The sequence below is a fragment of the Pinus tabuliformis genome, chromosome J (genome assembly GCF_031772625.1).
Source record: "Pinus tabuliformis cultivar Carrire ecotype Pingquan chromosome J, CPIR1, whole genome shotgun sequence".
NCBI classification, from domain to species: domain Eukaryota; kingdom Viridiplantae; phylum Streptophyta; class Pinopsida; order Pinales; family Pinaceae; genus Pinus; species Pinus tabuliformis.
Genome location: NC_142295.1, coordinates 1,532,539,611 through 1,532,557,424, shown reverse-complemented (window position 1 = coordinate 1,532,557,424; position 17,814 = coordinate 1,532,539,611).

The window sequence follows — 17,814 nt, the reverse complement described above, 5'->3', positions numbered from 1 at the left end:
AAACAGTTTGGAACTAATTTAACTGGACTTAACTCAGTAAACTGAGCTAACTAATTACAACTCAAATATAACTCAATCTTATCTCCTTAATTAAGGATAATCTCCTTAATTTAAGGGATAACTCTTGCATGACTTCAGAAATACTTCTAACTTGAATTTCTCCAACTAATTAATCCATAATGAATTAATTAATTATTTCCAAGCAGGTGAGACTAAATTCGATTTTAATTCATGGACAAATTAAAATTGGAATATTTTGGATTTTATTTTTATCATTTCTTGTTGCTATTTTCAACAGCATTATCTATTTTGGGCTGATTGATCAGTTAACCAACAAATATATGAGTTAGACTTCTATCCCATTGCAGAACTGACCTTCAACTGACTCTATTAATAGTTAGAGGTTAGTTAACTGAACACAGCTAAAAATAATTGAACTAGATTGCTAAAATTTAGCAATCACACATGCATAACTGAACTCCAAGCCCTCTAACTCGAATTTACCGAGCTAACTAAGTGACAACGGCCATGTCACACTAGTTAACTGCCTCCAAGTTGTCCTGCTAATGTGGAAATTTGATTTACTCAATTTGACTAAGGCTTAAGTCAAATTGAGACTTTCTTGCTACATTTTTTAACAACCATGTCACTTTCACTTGAGGGAGGGTGGTGGCCACGTCACCCTCATCAAATGCATGGGGTGATAGTGAGTTTCCCCCTCATCTCCTTTCGCCTCCCTTCCCACCCCATCTAGGAAAAGTCTCCACTCTTACTATCACAATGAAAGATCTAAAGTCATGATTTAATGTCTTTCCTACAAATGTTCCCTCGAGTGGCAACGGATAATATTGTTTTGAAAAGTAAGTGGATCATAGTATACACATATCATGATAGTTACATACAACGTCAATGAGATACTCAAATGTTCATTTTTGGGTAAATATACCAAATATGCAGTGTTTTCAAAAGGCCCTTAAATCTATATAAATCAAACCTTTGTCATATATTGATTTTAATTTGCTACAAATAGGTTGTAGGCTCAATGTCTCCCCTTGAGATTTGAACCAAAGACTACTTACTTCTACAATATCCAAAATTCAAAAGGTGAGACAAATATTTTCAAGGCAATTATGCTTCATGGAATGCAAATTTTGAGTCTAACAACACAGATAATTCTTTACATCAAGTAAATTCTATACATCCATAAGTTCAAAGCTCCATGAAATAGGGATAATCTTAAGTTTTATGGAAGAGTAAAACTCTACAGGTAGGTGGAAAAATTTTCAAACCAAGAATACAAAGAATAATGAGTGATATTCATCTATAAGATGTTTGGATTGAATACTAAGTTGAATCAACTATATGTGTTGGGGGGCTTATATAGGTCTCATTAGTTAAGGCTTTAGAGGTACTTACAACTTGGAGAGAGCATTTTTAATGATAACCTCTTGTCCATTGCAGAGTTGTGGGACCTTCTATATAATATTTTTACAATGCAATGTTACTCATACAATAATGAACAAAAATTATCATGTCGATGAATCCCATATTTCTCACTTGAATAGACTAATGTTGTAGCAAAGAGACCACTTTTTAGGTAAGAAAAGGAGTTAGAATCTAGCAAAAATTTCAATGCTAACATAAGTTTCTCATTATCCAAGTTCATCCTTATCACAAATCGTTTTCTAAGGGTTTTTCCCCATTTTGAATCCACCTACATACTTATAAAATTTATCAAGTTTAAATTTTGACAAAAAATTTGACTTAGGTTATTAGATTCCAATAGAATGAAAAAAAACTTGCTACAATACTAACCCACTCCTTTCCCACCCCTCCAAACTTCCATGATTAAATAGTTATAATTCTTAATTGTCTTCTAATTTATTAATTACTCAATAACATTTGCTAATTTCCCAATGAAAATTTAAATCTTTTTGCTAATTTCCTGATGATAAAGTAGAAAGTTTGAATTTACTAAATATGGTGGATAAAGTTGAAAGCTTGAATGGACTAAACCTTCCGACCCACTCGAATTTGATGATAATTAAAATATTATTTAAATTATAATTTTAAAGTTCATGGACTAACTTCATTGTTAAGATAATTAAAATTGAAATAAGATAATGTTAAAATAATTAAAATTGAAATAAGATGTGTGCCATTTAAAAAACTCTTTCTTACCATCCTTCGGATTCCTACAAGGTAAAGATATCAATCCTTCGTATTCTTGATTGCATTTTAACGATTCAAATTACAGAAGGGTTTGCTGTGATTGAACCCTTCGTTGAGATTCGGCGGCCACCACTGATATCACGGAACGAATATGGACCGTTCAATTTATGCCACGTGTAAATATCGCAACGCAAGAGATGAAATGGCGATAAGGTCCCCCGAGCTGCACGAGATGTAAAGCGGAGCGGGAGAGGTTTTGGAAATTTTCAGATAATGGTGTTTTTACGGCGAGTCCTATTTCCAATCCTATAACATATTTATGACACTCTGACATGTGCCGGAAATAACCTTTTATAACATCGCGTCCGGATAATTATAGAAAAAAAGAAAAAACTGCGCGTTATAAACGGCTATCTCCCGAACATGTCAGGCGTCATAAATATGTTATGGGGTTGGAAATAGCTCTTGCCGTGTTTTTACTACACTCTCGGGTATGGTCGGCGCCTGCGGTTTAGTCAGTTTTGAATATGGCGTTTTTACCTCACAACCCCACGGGTGGGAGCGAAGTCAACCTTTTCTTAGCCCCCTAGTGTTCGAAAATGGGGGAAGAGTGTATGGTCGGCCCCCGCTGTTTAGTGAAATCTGTTTAGTCAACATCAAATTTAAATTTATTAAAATTCAACTTAATCTAATAAACTCTCTGACACAAACAACTAATATCAAGTCTATGTACTCTCATTCACGTAATTCAAATAGCATATTTTGGTACTCTCGTTCACGTAATTCAAGTCTATGTTATGCTAAATTGTGTTTTTATTTATATAGTTAGAAAGTTACTAAATTGGTTTATTATAATTCCAAAGATTAGTAAAATTGTTTTTATTAATTATATTAAAAACATGCTAATTTAATATAAATAAAATATATAATATTTATAAATTTTTTATTATTTATAAATTAACGATGTTTTTGATTAAATATAATATGCATACGAAAAAATGCAAAAATAAATAAATATATATATATGAGATTTATATATCGAAGGAGATAAAGCTCAAACATTTAGATTCCCACCAAAATCATCTTCCAGTATTCAGATTATTAATAATAAATATGACTACATCATTATATTAACCGGAAAAGAAAAGAAAAAAATCATATTAATAAGGAAAAATAGTCATCGCTCACTGCGTAACATTATTTCCTCTGCCAATATTAGAGAAGAAGAAGAAAGTAGTGTGGTGTTGGAGGACTACCTGCCAATAATGGCAGAGAATTTAGGGGAGGAGGGGCTAATACACGAGATGTGGAATGGCCTCGATAGTCTGAAGAAGAACGCTGCGGTGTTGGGCATGGAATCCATGAAAGACGATGGAAAATTATGTCCCCGTAATTCAAATTAAACGTAATTTAAATTAAAAGAATAACGGATTCCCAAAAGCAATTGAACTTTCCAACGGCAATGAAGACATATATAAGAGGATGGAACCTACGCAGGTCACACTTAGCGGGGACGTATCCACTAGGATTACTAAGTTGTCATTTTCCCTCTGATTTTATTTATACGAGTTACAAAGGTTAATATGTTGGTGACAATAGATATTTTTTCAAAGAAAGGCAAGGATGGAAAGCGAATATTTTTAATTTTTTTACATTTTATTTAGGTATATTTGATTTTTTTGCAATTCACTTTGTTGGTAGAAGGTATGGGTTTTTGCAACTAGTGCTAATAGCCTTTAATTTTGCAGAGAAAACCAAGGAGATTTAAATTGTGTCATATTTTCAGAAGGGTTCATACAAGCTCTTTCGCATCCTTATTCTATCATGATTGTTTACATATGATTTTGTAACACTGTATACATTTTGAACTAAGTCTCGTCAATAGTTTTCGCAAAAACCCACCGTCTCGTCAATAGTTTTCGCAAAAACCCACCATTTTAGATTGCTATACTTATATTCATTAATATAAATAAATCCTTTTTGCCTCATTATTTCATGCATATTTCTCTAATTTTTCATATTTATGTCAGTAATTTGTCTCCTACGTTTTCTTCCAAATTTATATTAATACACAACATATGCTCTACAGTTTTTAGGGAGTCCTAAAGCTTCTGTAACATTTATTAGTACATTGAACATTGATTTTTTATATTTTAATTTCATGTTATTGATATCATTTGCTAAGTGTATTTTTGTACAATATTTTTAGTTCTTTCATATCAACCTATTAACAATTTATTTAAGTTTTATTTTAGCATTTTGTACAATTGTAAATTAATATGTTTATATTGTAAATACACTTGTAAATTCCTATATCTACTCTCCATTTTGTGGGCATAAAATAATAGGGCCTAGTTCCATTATCTCACTTGCCCAGTGAAATTTGAGGGAGTTTGTCAAAGAAGCATGAAAAAGAAAATCTCTCTTGGTTAATGGCTAGGAGGACCTATTCCTTCTCCTCAGATAAAAGGTGGTGGTGGCACCGATCCTAGAAAAAGAGAGCTCACAGATGATATCCAAATGGAAACTTTTTTTAACTACTCCAAAATGGGGGGGGGTAAAAAATCCCTATGAATAAATAGGAAACCATGCATAGATTGACTATACCTACAAAAATTATGAACCAAATCTTGAAAAACCTTGATCAATCAAAGTTCCCATAGAACAGCCACCAAACAAACACAACAAAATTAAGATCATAACATAACCACATGAAGCTTTTAATTGAGCAAGATACCATTATAGGAATTTGATAGAAATTGCGACTGCTAAAGATTTCGAATTGAAAACAAGAGGCAAAAATTCTACTCTCCTACTATGCAGAATGGAAAACATAATTTAGAGAAATATGTCTAGACGTGCAACAAAAAAAACCACAAGTACATAGTGATTTCTAGGGGAACCCAACTGGGAAAAAACCCTCAAGACTCTTTGCATTGATCAATTGAATAGAGAAACTATTACAATTGCTTGCTCCAACTCTAAGCAGAATCTACAAAAGAATAACTATTTTCCCTACTGAATGAGAAACTATGGCCAACACTTAGCCAATTATTTTCTCATCAAGCCTTCTATTTCCTTGCCCAAATCCTGAGGAAATTAACCACTAAAATATAGTAATTTCCTCTTAATTGATTGTGAAATTCCCAGGGATTGATATACTAACTGCATGCAACAATTGTACACTCAAACTAGTATACAACTCATGTTACACTGCCTTGTCATCTCCACTTCAGTAGAGGAATTTGAATTTCATGCATGCATTAGCTATTTTGGGTTGATTGATCAGTTAATGACAAATATCTGAGTTATACTCTTGTCCCACAACACAATTGATCTTCAACTGACTCTATCAATAGTTAGAGGTCAGTTAATTGAATACAACTGAAAATAACTTAACTAGATTGCTAAAATTTAGCAATCACACATGCATAATTGAACTTCAAGCCCTCTAACTGGAATTTACTGAGCTAACTAAGTGACAAGATCCTTGCCACACTAGTTAACTGCCTCTAAGTTTCCATGTTGATGTGGAAATTCGATTTACTCAATTTGGCTAAGGCTAAAGTCAAATTGAGCCTTTCTTACTACATTTTTTAACACTCCATGTTAGCAAGAAAGGAATTTTTCACCACCCCTATCCTGCACCTGTGGAATTCGAAATTACCTCTTGAAAATGTCTTTCTCAAAATGTCAACATCTAGCTCCTAAGTTGGAATGTATTGTAGTAACATAATTCTCCTATGTACAGAGTCCCGCAAATGATGATATCAGATATCAATGTGCTTGGACCTGTCATGAAATACTAGATTCTCAAAGATCTTAATATAAATCTAATTATCACAATATATCACTATTGTATCCATATCCTAACTTAAAAGACCCATAAGAAATTTCCCCATCCATATGCCCTCACTAGTTGCTTGATTTGCAACCATGTATTCAGCCTCTGCTGAGTTGAGTGCCATAGACCTCTGCTTCCTGTTGTACCAGGAAATAGTTGCAGACCCAACACTGAAGATAACACCTTAAGTACTTTTCCTATCTGATGGATTCCCTGCCCAATCTACATCAATGAAGCCTTGGAGCTTCACTCCCTCTGTCCTCTTGTACCATAATCCATACTCAATAGTGCCTCTGAGGTACCGTAACACATGCTTTATTGCCTTCCAATATAACTTGGTAGGCCTCACCATAGCTTGACTAAGCTAATTTACCGCATAGCACATGTTGGGTCTTGTGTTCACAAGATACATCAAAGACCCCACAAGCTGCCTATAAATGGTAGCATCAACCTCTTCACCTAAAGTGGCATTCTCCTTCCTCCATGTGAAATCTATGAAGTATTTCAGAGGCATATTTCCCCTGAGATACAAACAATTCACCATCACCCTATCGTACTTCCAACTCAAGGAAGTAATGCATTAGGCCCATGTCTTTCATAGGAAATTCCCTTGCAATATCCTATTTGTAAGAGCGGCTCAGCTACTCATGACATGTCAATATTAAATCATCAACATACAAAACAAGAATAAGAAACTTACCATCTACCACAATGTGATAGAGGTTCGCATTTGCTTCACTTTTGGTGAAGCCAAATCCATTGAGATAATTATTGATCCGAGTGTACCATGCTCAGGGTACCTGTTTGAGATCATGCAATGCTCTCTTAAGTCTACACACATATGACTCCCGATCATATGTTTTAATTACTTCTGGTTGCCCTAGGTAAATTTCCTCCTCAACAACACCATTGTGAAAGGTGGCCTTCACATCCATCTGGTGGATTGTCCACCCCATATGTGCAACCAATGCTAGAATGGATCTGATTGAGGAATATTTTACAACTAGTGCAAAGGTTTCCTCATAGTCCACTCCCTCGATATGAGAGAATCCTTTGACTACAAATATGGCCTTGTACTTCTTGATGCTCCCATCAACTGCATGCTTCACTTTGTAGATCCATCTAGAACCAACTATTAATTTCCCTTCTAGTCTTTGAACCACCTCCAATACACTGATATTCATGATGGATTTGTATTCTTCCACCCCGGCATCAACCCAAACAGGTTGAGAAACTGCTTCCTCAAATGAATAAGGATTTTTCTCAATGAGCTCTATCATTATAGCCATGTAACCAGTACCTATCAAGTGATCTCCTCTTCCTGCATTGTGATGTAGGGGCTCCCACATTCTCCCTAGAATCCTACAATAATCTATCAGCTTCTCTGGTTCTCTTTCTCCCCTCTCTGGAATATTTTGGTTGAGTGGGTGCCTCCACTCTGCCTCCTGTCTACTCCGCTACATGTGGCTGCTCCAAAACCTCCTGAAGCTCATCCTAAGGCTTATCCTTTAGAGTTATAAGCTCCTGCTCTAGTGGGATACTTAGCTCTCATTCCAGAGAGCATATCATAGCCTTCTCCTCATCGAACTTGACATCTCTCCTTACAACTGTCATCCTCAATGAAGGTAAATACACCCAGTAATTGTGTGGAGTTTTGATGTATCCTACAAAAACTCCCAACTCTACTATAGGCTCAAGTTTCTTCCTCGAATCCTTGGAGACATGACAATAAACTGAAACTCTAAAAAAATTGAAATGAGGCACATCAAGCTTTCTCCCAGATAAAGTTTCCTCTAGTGTGATCATGCCAAGTATTCTATGAGGACTCTAGTTGTGCAAGTAGACTGTGGTGGTGTATGCTTCTATCCATAGATGTAATGGCATCCCCTGATCATGCAACATGGGCCTTGGTGCTCCCATTATGCATTGGTTCTTCATCTCAGCTATGCCATTCTGTTGTTGGTTATGGGGTGCTATCAATTCTATTCGAATGCCTTCTTTCACACAAAAATATTTGAAGGCATGCGAAACAAATTCACCTCCATGGTCTCTCCTAAGTGCCTTCACCTTCTTCCCAGTCTCCTTCTCAACCAATGCCTTGAATTCAATGAATTTTGAGAAAACTTCATCCTTCTTCCATAAGAAAATACAATATTTTCTAGAGAAATCATCAATAAAAAATAACATAGTACTCATGTTTTGTTGTGGATGTTGTAGAAAAAGGTTCATACACATCAGAGTGGACTCACTCCAAGATTTCATCTGTTATGCTCTCTTGATCATGGAAATTGGATTTGACATATTTCCTCAATGTGCAATACTTGCAGACATTTTCTTGGTCAAGGGAGTCTTTAGGGAGACTGGTGGTAATTTGTTGCATCATTTTTAAGGCACCATGGTATAGATGACCTAATCTCTTGTGTCAAAATTCTCTGACATCTCAACTTTTCACTTTTTCAGCCTTACTGCTCAATGTAATGCAATCTTCCACCTCAAGTTTGTATAGTTTCTTCACTCGAACCTTGATCTGCTTCACTTTCGTAGTAGCTATGTGTTTTAGAAAGGCTTTCCCTTTACTGAAAATAACATCATAGCCTCTATCCTCCAATACTGCTACAAAGAACAGGTTCTTCTTCAGCCTAGGTACAAACATAACATCTTTAAGGTGAAGAGGAGAGGCTTTCTCCGTCTCAAAGGTGATAGTATCGATTCCTGTAGCATTGTACCTCCTACCATCCCCCATTTTGATATGCATTTAGAGATACTTCTCCTACAGGCTGCTGAAAATATCCTTGCACCTTATCATATAGAACGAGGCAGCAAAATCAAGGTACCACACACTCCCCATAACAGTGCTGGGCATGCATGCTATTAGGGTGAAGTCTAATTCGAATTGTGAAGCTAGTGCTTAACCTCCTACTCCTCCTGAAGGCTTCTTGGTACACTTCTTGCGAATACATTTAGATGCATAGTTCCCGTATTCGTGGCAGGGGAAACATTTTATCTTGCTTAAGTCTTTCTTCTTGCCATTATTTTGGTTGGATTTAGGTTTGCTCTAGGTGTTTTTTCCTTTTCCCTTCTTCCCCATTCAAACCAATGAAAAATTATCTTCATCCTCAGCTTTGGATGAAGTTCCATCTCTTTTATTTCTCCTGAAGTCTTCTTGAACCAAATTGGACCACAACCTTTCCCAATTCAATAATTTTTCCCTTCCACTCACAGGGTCCTGGTAGATATGTCAGGATTTTGGAAGGTCTGGGAGAGCTAGGCTCACCAGATCATCTTCTACAACATTCACCCCAACCCCTCCAAGCTCATCTTGAACTTGTGTAAACCTAGAGAGATATTGCAGAATAATATCATTCCTCTGCATCCTAATGTTTTGAAGTTTGTCTTCCAAGGCCAATTTTCTATGGTCACTCCTATTTTCGAGTAGCTGATCCATTGTATTCCACATAGCAATGGTGTCTCTTTTCCATGGATTTTTGAGACCACATGGTCTCTCACACCTTCCAGAATAATTATCCTGGCCTTTGCAACATCCTTCTTCCATTGGGATAATTGTTGTGCATCAGACTGTTGGGGTTTTGCAATGTCAGTTTTAACATATTCTAACACACCATTATCATCAAGCACTACTTCCATTCGATCCTTCCAGGCTATGAAATTTAAGCTACCCTCCAGGGCATACTCCAATCTCAGTCTGTTGAAAGACATTCTCCCGATCCTGAAGAAAAACTGTTGCACTGAAGCTGCAAATTTGAAATTCCTGAGAGACAAGTTCAAAATACTAGTTCTAATGTGATTTTAGGGCTCTAATACCATGTATAAATTTGATAGAAATTGCAATTGCTCAAGATTTCAAACTTAAAAAAAAAAAGAGGCACAATTATACTCTACTAATTTGCGAAATGGAAATCATAAAAAAAGGAAAGAAACACGAATTATACTCTACTAATTTGCGAAATGGAAATCATAATTTAGAACAACATGCATAGACATGCAACAAGAAAAACCACAAGTACACAGTGATTTCTTGGGGAACCCAACTGGGAAAAACCCCTCAAACCTCTTTGCATTGATCAAGCCAATTATTTTCTCATCAAGCCTCCTATTTCCTTGGGCAAATCTTGAGGAAATTAACCCCTAAAACATATGAATTTCCTCCTAATTGATTGTGAAATTCCCAAGGATTGATCTCTTGACTGCATGCAACAATTGTATAGTCAAACTAGTATACAACTCATGTTACACTGCCTTTTCATCTCCACCTTAGTTGATGAATTTGAATTTCATGCATGCATTAGCTATTTGGGCTAATTGATCAGTTAACTGAAAAATATATGAGTTAGAATCCCACTGCTGCACATTTGACCTTCAACTAACTCTATTAATAGTTAGAGGTCAATTAACTGAGTACAACTAAAAATAATTGAACTAGATTGCTAAAATTTAGCAATCACACATGCATAACTGAACTCCAAGCCCTCTAACTCAAATTTCCCGAGCTAACTAAGTGACAAGGGCTATGTCACACTAGTTAACTACCTCCAAGTTGTCCTGCTGATGTGGAATTTTTTTTACTCAATTTGACTAAGGCTAAAGTTAAATTGAGACTTTCTTGCTACATTTTTTAACAACCATGTCACTTCCACTTGAGGGCGGGTGGTGGCCATGTCACCCTCATCTAATGCATGGGTTGATAGTGAGTTTCCCCCTCATCTCCTTTCGCCTCCCTTCCCATCCCATCTAGGAAAAGTCTCCACTGTTACTATCACAAAGAAAGATCTAAAGTCATGATTTAATGTATTTCCTACAAATGATCCCTCGAGTGGTAATGAATAATATTGTTTTTAAAACTAAGTGGATCAGAGTATACACATATCATGATAGTTACATACAACTTCAATGAGATACTCAAATTTTCATTTTTGGGTCAATATACCAAATATGCATTGTTTTCAAGAAGCCCTTAAATCTATATAAATCAAACCTTTGTCATATATTGATTTTAATTTGCTACAAATAGGTTGTAGGCTCAATGTCTCCCCTTGAGATTTGAACCAAAGACTACTTACTTCTATAATATCCAAAATTCAAAAGGTGAGACAAATATTTTCAAGGCAATTATGCTTCATGGAATGCAAATTTTGAGTCTAATAACACGAAAAATTCTTTACATCAGGTAAATTCTATACATCCATAAGTTCAAAGCTCCATAAAATAGGGATAATCTTAAGTTTTATGGAAGAGTAAAAATCTGCAGGTAGGTGGCAAAATTTTCAAACTGTGATATTCATCTATAACCTGTTTGGATTGAATACTAAGTTGAATCAACTCAATGTGTTGGGGGGCTTATATAGGTCTCATTACTTAAGGCTTTAGAGGTACTTTCAAGTTGGATAGAGCATTTTTTACTGATAACCCCCACCCATTGCAGAGTTGTGGCACCTTCTATATAATATTTTTACAATGCAATGTTACTCATACAATAATGAGCAAAAATTGTCATGTCGATGAATCCCATATTTCTCACTTGAATAGACTAATGTTCTAGCAAATAGACCACTTTTTTAGGTGAAAAAAGGAGTTTGAATCTAGCAAAAATTTCAATGCTAACCTAAGTTTCTCATTATCCAAGTTCATCCTTATCACAAAACCTTTCCCCAAAGGTTTTTCCCCATTTTGAATCAGCCCATATACTTATGATCAAAGTTTAAATTTTGACAAGAAATTTGACTTAGGTTATTAGATTCTAATAGAGAGAAAGAAGCTTGCTACAATACTAGCCCACTCCTTTTCTGGCCCTCTAAATTTCCATGATTAAATAGTTATAATTCTCAATAGTCTTCTAATTTATTAATTACTCTATAACATTTACTAATTTCCACATGAAAATTTAAATCTTTTTACACAAGCAACATTATGTTACACTATTCTTATTATAACTATATTAATTATTATAACCAATATCATATGAGTAATATTTAATAATTTTTTTAGATTTCAAATTAATTTAAAATAATTAATTAATATATAAATATTTTATATTTTTTTAAATATAATGATATAGAAAATTATTTAAATCTTTTTACACAAGCAACATTATGTTACACTATTCTTATTATAACTATATTAATTATTATAACCAATATCATATGAGTAATATTTAATAATTTTTTTAGATTTCAAATTAATTTAAAATAATTAATTAATATATAAATATTTTATATTTTTTTAAATATAATGATATAGAAAATTATTTATATTTATTTTAAATAAATAGTAATTGGATATAGTATTAAGATATTTCTAAATAAGATTACTAGGTCAAAATCTTTGGATAATTCCACCTACGAGATTAATATTATCTATATTTAATTAATAGCTCTCACCTACTAAATCAATATTATATATATTTAATTAATAAATCTTAAATAAAAAATTCTATTTCAATCTTTTAAATTAAAAATATTAATCATAAAATTACCATCTATAATTTAAAAATTATTTATGTATTATTATTTTAAATATTATATACGACTTTAAATAAGAACATGTATCATAACACATTCTTTATTGAATTTACGAATTCTCTCCCTACAATAATGCACTTCTTCTCCACCTTCCCTTTTAAAATTTGTGAGATTAAACTTGCTTTTCTGAACATATCCCTCTTTCGAAGATCGGGCTCTTGACATCCGCTTTCGTACTTCCTATTTCACAATAAAAGAAGTATTTATATTTATGTGTAATTATAATATAAAACTTGCTACACGCGTTCGAAGATTAGACACGCGCTTCGAGTTCTCACTTTAATTTATGTATATGTGTAATTAGAATATACACGGGATCGAAGATTATACCCGTTTCTCTACCTTCCTTTTTAAAATGAGAGAGATTTTTTTTTTTTTTTCTATCTTTCTCCTGAAGACCGGGCTCATGGCATCCGTTTTTATGTTTTCTATTTTAACAATAAACTATCACAATTATATTTAAACTAATTATATTAATATAATTATATTAAAAATAATTATCACAATTATATTAAAAATAATTTTATTAATATAATATTAATATGGTTGATAAAGTTAAAAGTTTGAATTTATTAAATATGGTAAATAAAGTTGAAAGCTTGCATTGACTCAACCTTTCGACCCACTGGAAATGGATGATGATTAAAATATTATTAAAATTATAATGTCAAGAGTTGTACAAAGTTCATGGACTAACTTGTTAAAATAATTAAAATTGAAATAAGATGTGTACCATTAAAAAAACTCTTTCTTACAATCCTTCGTATTCTTACAAGGTAAGGTATCAATCCTTAGTATTCGTGATTGCATTTAACGATACAAATTACATAAGGGTTTGATGTGACTAAACCCTTCGTTGAGATTCGGCGCCCACCACTGATATCACGGAACGGATATGGACCGTTCAATTTATGCCACGTGTAAATATCGCAACGCAAGAGATGAAATGGCCACAAGGTCCCACCGAACTGCACGCCATCTAGAGCGGAGCGGGAAATGTTTTGGAAATTTTCAGATAATGGTGTTTTTACTACAATGTCGGGTATGGTCGGCGCCTGCGTTTTAGTCAATTCTGAATATGGCGTTTTTACCACACGACCCCCATGGGTGGGCGCGAAGTCATCCTTCTCTTAGCCCCCCTCGTGTTCGAAAATGGGGGAAGAGTGTATGGTCGGCCCCCGCGGTTTATTGAAATCTGGTTAGCCAACATCAAATTTAAATTTATTAAAATTCAACGTAATCTAATAAACTCTCTAACACAAACAACTAATATCAAATTTAAATATAAATTTATTAAAATTCAACGTAATTTAATAATTTTTCTAACACATTATGGTTGGTGACATATGAACATATTTTCTTAAAAATCAATATAAAAGATTATGGTTGGTCACATATGAACATATTTTCCTAAAAATCAATATAAAAGATACATTAAAAAAATAAAAAATAAAAATCAACATATCTTTATCCTCATCCACCAAAGAAACCTTTGGCTAAAAATATTAATATGTGTAATTAAAATATAAAATTGTTAACCCACGTTTGAAGGCCATACTCACTTGCTTTCGTAACTAGTTCTTAATTTAATTTATATTCATGAGTAATTAGAATGTATAAGTGTTATACAGGTCAAGGTTGGAATTTGGATGTCTCTTTACCTATCATATAATATTTTTTTGACGTTTTGGGTTCTTATGCTCCTCGTCAAGAAACGTTATGTTTAAATTTTTATGTCTATGACTATGTTATGTCTTTTTTGATGCATATCAAACCCTGAGGTTTGGATCTGTAACTGTAAAATCTGATCAATGGTTTCATCGAAGACATAAATAGGAAATTTTGGGTAACAATCAAAATAAACGGGGTCATGTGACAAAGGGGGAACTATACCATCGATCAGTGAATCAGTATACTTATGATGGGTAAGATCACGAACTGTGGCCAACACGAAAATATTCAACCCTTGATGAGTCAAAGGTTAATCCCAATTCAATGCATCCTAAATGTAGATATTTAGTTTTCAATCTTTTAGCCTCAGCCTGTAGGGATTTTGGATCCAGTAAAGGGATGGACTGGATATTGTCAGAGTTTTCCCAAATCTGACTTATAGACTCCTTAGTACTAATTCTGGTAGCGGCTTTTAAATGAAACATAGATAAATCATTATAAACTTCTGAGGGAGATATAGTAGGTAATTACCAGCGAGCAAAGGGCTGAGGCTCTTCATATTCAAGTTCTGCTTGATTTAAGACACGATTAGAACTTAATGCAAACATGTCTCTAAGAGGGTTCTCTTCTGCGGATGATTCTCTGTCTTCTAACTCTCAAAAGGAAACAGACTTCCTGAATGAATCCATTACTAATATGAGTGATGATTAGAATACCAACCTCTTGAACCAGATGTTACTGGCTCTGATACCAATTTTAGAGCAGGGGCTTCTATCACAAGCTTGCTTTGACTCTTGGCCTTGCTGCGTCTCTTCGTCTGTCTTTGCAAAACAACTCCTGGTGAACCAGTGGTGAACTTAGTGCAAACCTACTCAAATCTTTCACGCTCTGTGACCTCAACACACAACTTCCTCGCCTAACAATGTTCTAGCGTCCCTTCGATCTTTTGGCGAATCCCTAATGAACTTCCTGTGAACTTTGAATGAAGATTGCAAGACAACTACTACCACAACAGACAATGGAAAATGCGCACAGGTACTCAAATGTGGAAATGTATACTCATATTATTTTTTCAGAATGGATTTAGATTACAAATATGACAAAGAGATTTGACAGAGAGAATTCTTTATCAGAGATGGAACTTTATGCCGTTCCCATAGGAACAAGCAATACTGAAGGCTACCTGGCAATAGATAGGGTATGCCTCAGAATATACAGACTCGATTCATATACAAACTCGACTAACTGTTAATAGATCTGGCCACTTTAGGTTCTTACCAGTGCTAAGCACACTGATACACAGGCTTCTCAGATCTCTAAGACTCTCTAGGACTCTAAGACTCTCCAAATGCGAATGCCTCATGAATGAGCCTTACCCTCATTGTGTATTAAAGTAGCATTAAATAAAATCATAGAAACACTCACTCTAATTAACTAGTTATTTTATTTTTTAGACAAAATAATCTATTTGAAAATTCAAAATAATTTTCACCTTGGTGTATTATTTAGAGACTATACCCTTTAATATAACTTGTAGAAATATCAACTAAAAATTAAATATATTTAAATTATAATACTTTGACAACTACAATTGTGGAGATTTCAAGAAAAAAATATCGAACATTTGAAACATGTTTATTTTTCTTATTGAAAGTATATAATCAATCCTAGGTAGAGTACTTGATGGTTATCCATTGCATATATTTCAAGTGTCATTTAAAAGCAACAATTTATATTATACCACTAGAAAGTTTTGATTCCCAATAAGACTAACTTCCATGCAAATTAGGAGATAATTTTTTACATTATCTAATATAAGATTTGATACAAAACATAAATATATGACACCCTAAAAGGGCACAAGAACATAGCACCAACATCCAGTTTTCATATCCATCTAATAAGAGAAATTTATTTTACAACAAATTATTAGTTGTTTCAAAGTGATGTCACAACATACAAGTTTCCAAATTTCATTGCTCCAATGATAATGTAAGCAAAGAAATGAGTCAAGTTGCATGGAAGCTATTCATTAAATCCAAATATAGATGGAGATTGGATATATGTGCAAAAGACTCTCCTCATATTTAAATGCATCTTGAGAAACATAAAGGGAAAGATGCTATGCCATAGTAGAAAAATGCTCCAATCTAAATGTGTCACATCTTTTACTGCATTTTTAAAAATGTTGGTAAGATGTGGGACACCTAGGTATATGAAATGCAAATAGACAAAAAAATATAATAAACATCTCATTCTCCAATATGTAGTGTAGTGGGGCCTTCAATATTATAGAACTTTATTCTTTTAAGATTAATTTGACATACAAATGCAATACTTTGACCTTAATTATACTAGATAAAAATATATCAGGTTGGAGTTCAATTTTGTTTTTCATAAACATGTTTATGCTTTGGATTCTTTATATTTTTAATTCTTATCTGTGTTTAATAGGTTTGGGATTAAAATAAACATTATTGCTAAAAATAAATATATCCAAATAATAAGTAATTATTGTTTTTATAATTGAATGATTTTCCTTTCAAATATTTTAGTAAGGGATTTTTAAGATTTGATCTTTCTGGTGACTTGGTAGATCCACATTTAAGATGGATCTAAGTTGGTTTAATGATTAATTATAATTATCATTATCATTATAATTATTAACTTTGATTTTTGATTTTTAATTTAATTTATTTATTTTTTCTAATTTTATTTTGACTAAGTCAAATGTTATATAAGAAATTACAACATCTGTACCATATTGGAGAGCAGTTTGCTCACAAATATTTTAGAAAAGAAGGAAATCCTCATTGTCTTGAAATATACATTGTAAAAAAAAAATTAGTATTTACATCAAAACAAATTTATTAAAAAATTCATTACTCAAATACAATATTAAAAAAATATCATATTTCATTGTTGTATGTTTTTTATTGATTATTTGATTTAGAGAAGTATATCTAGGATGATTATGATTACTAATTAATAATTCAATTAGTAAGCCCCCATTCATTAGAGCAGAGGAAAGATTTCTTCAAACCGGTCACTGGTGCTATTGTTGGTAGTGCATTGCCTCTTGGAATTCACTTCCCATAAAGTTGAAGATGAATGCAGAGGGTTATTACTTCTGGCTGTCTCCACAAAACATACCAATATAATCCCTTTAAATTTGCAAATGAAAGACTAAATTAACTTACGGCAGCAAATCATTTATTTGGTTCAACTCGGAGTTTACACCCTCAAAAATGGCAGAGAATCTGCAACCAAACATCCACCAAAAGTCCGTTCTACGATTTGGCTAACAAAATAATGTGCAGAATCAAAAATAAAAGCAAGGCCGGATTTACTTTAGGTTTTCCCGGATGCCTTCACCAGGGTTTCAAAATTTCATTGTTGTGAACTTAATTTGATGCATGGGGTGGATGTAAAATTATCCACACATAAAGAATTATCTTATCACTTACAACAATACTAGGACAAAAACATACCAACGTTCCTAGAGACAGGATGGCTTGCTGGAGGCCGGACAAGTGGCCATATCGAGGAGAACAAGCGCCTGGCCACTTAGTCTACTACCTTCGCTTCTGC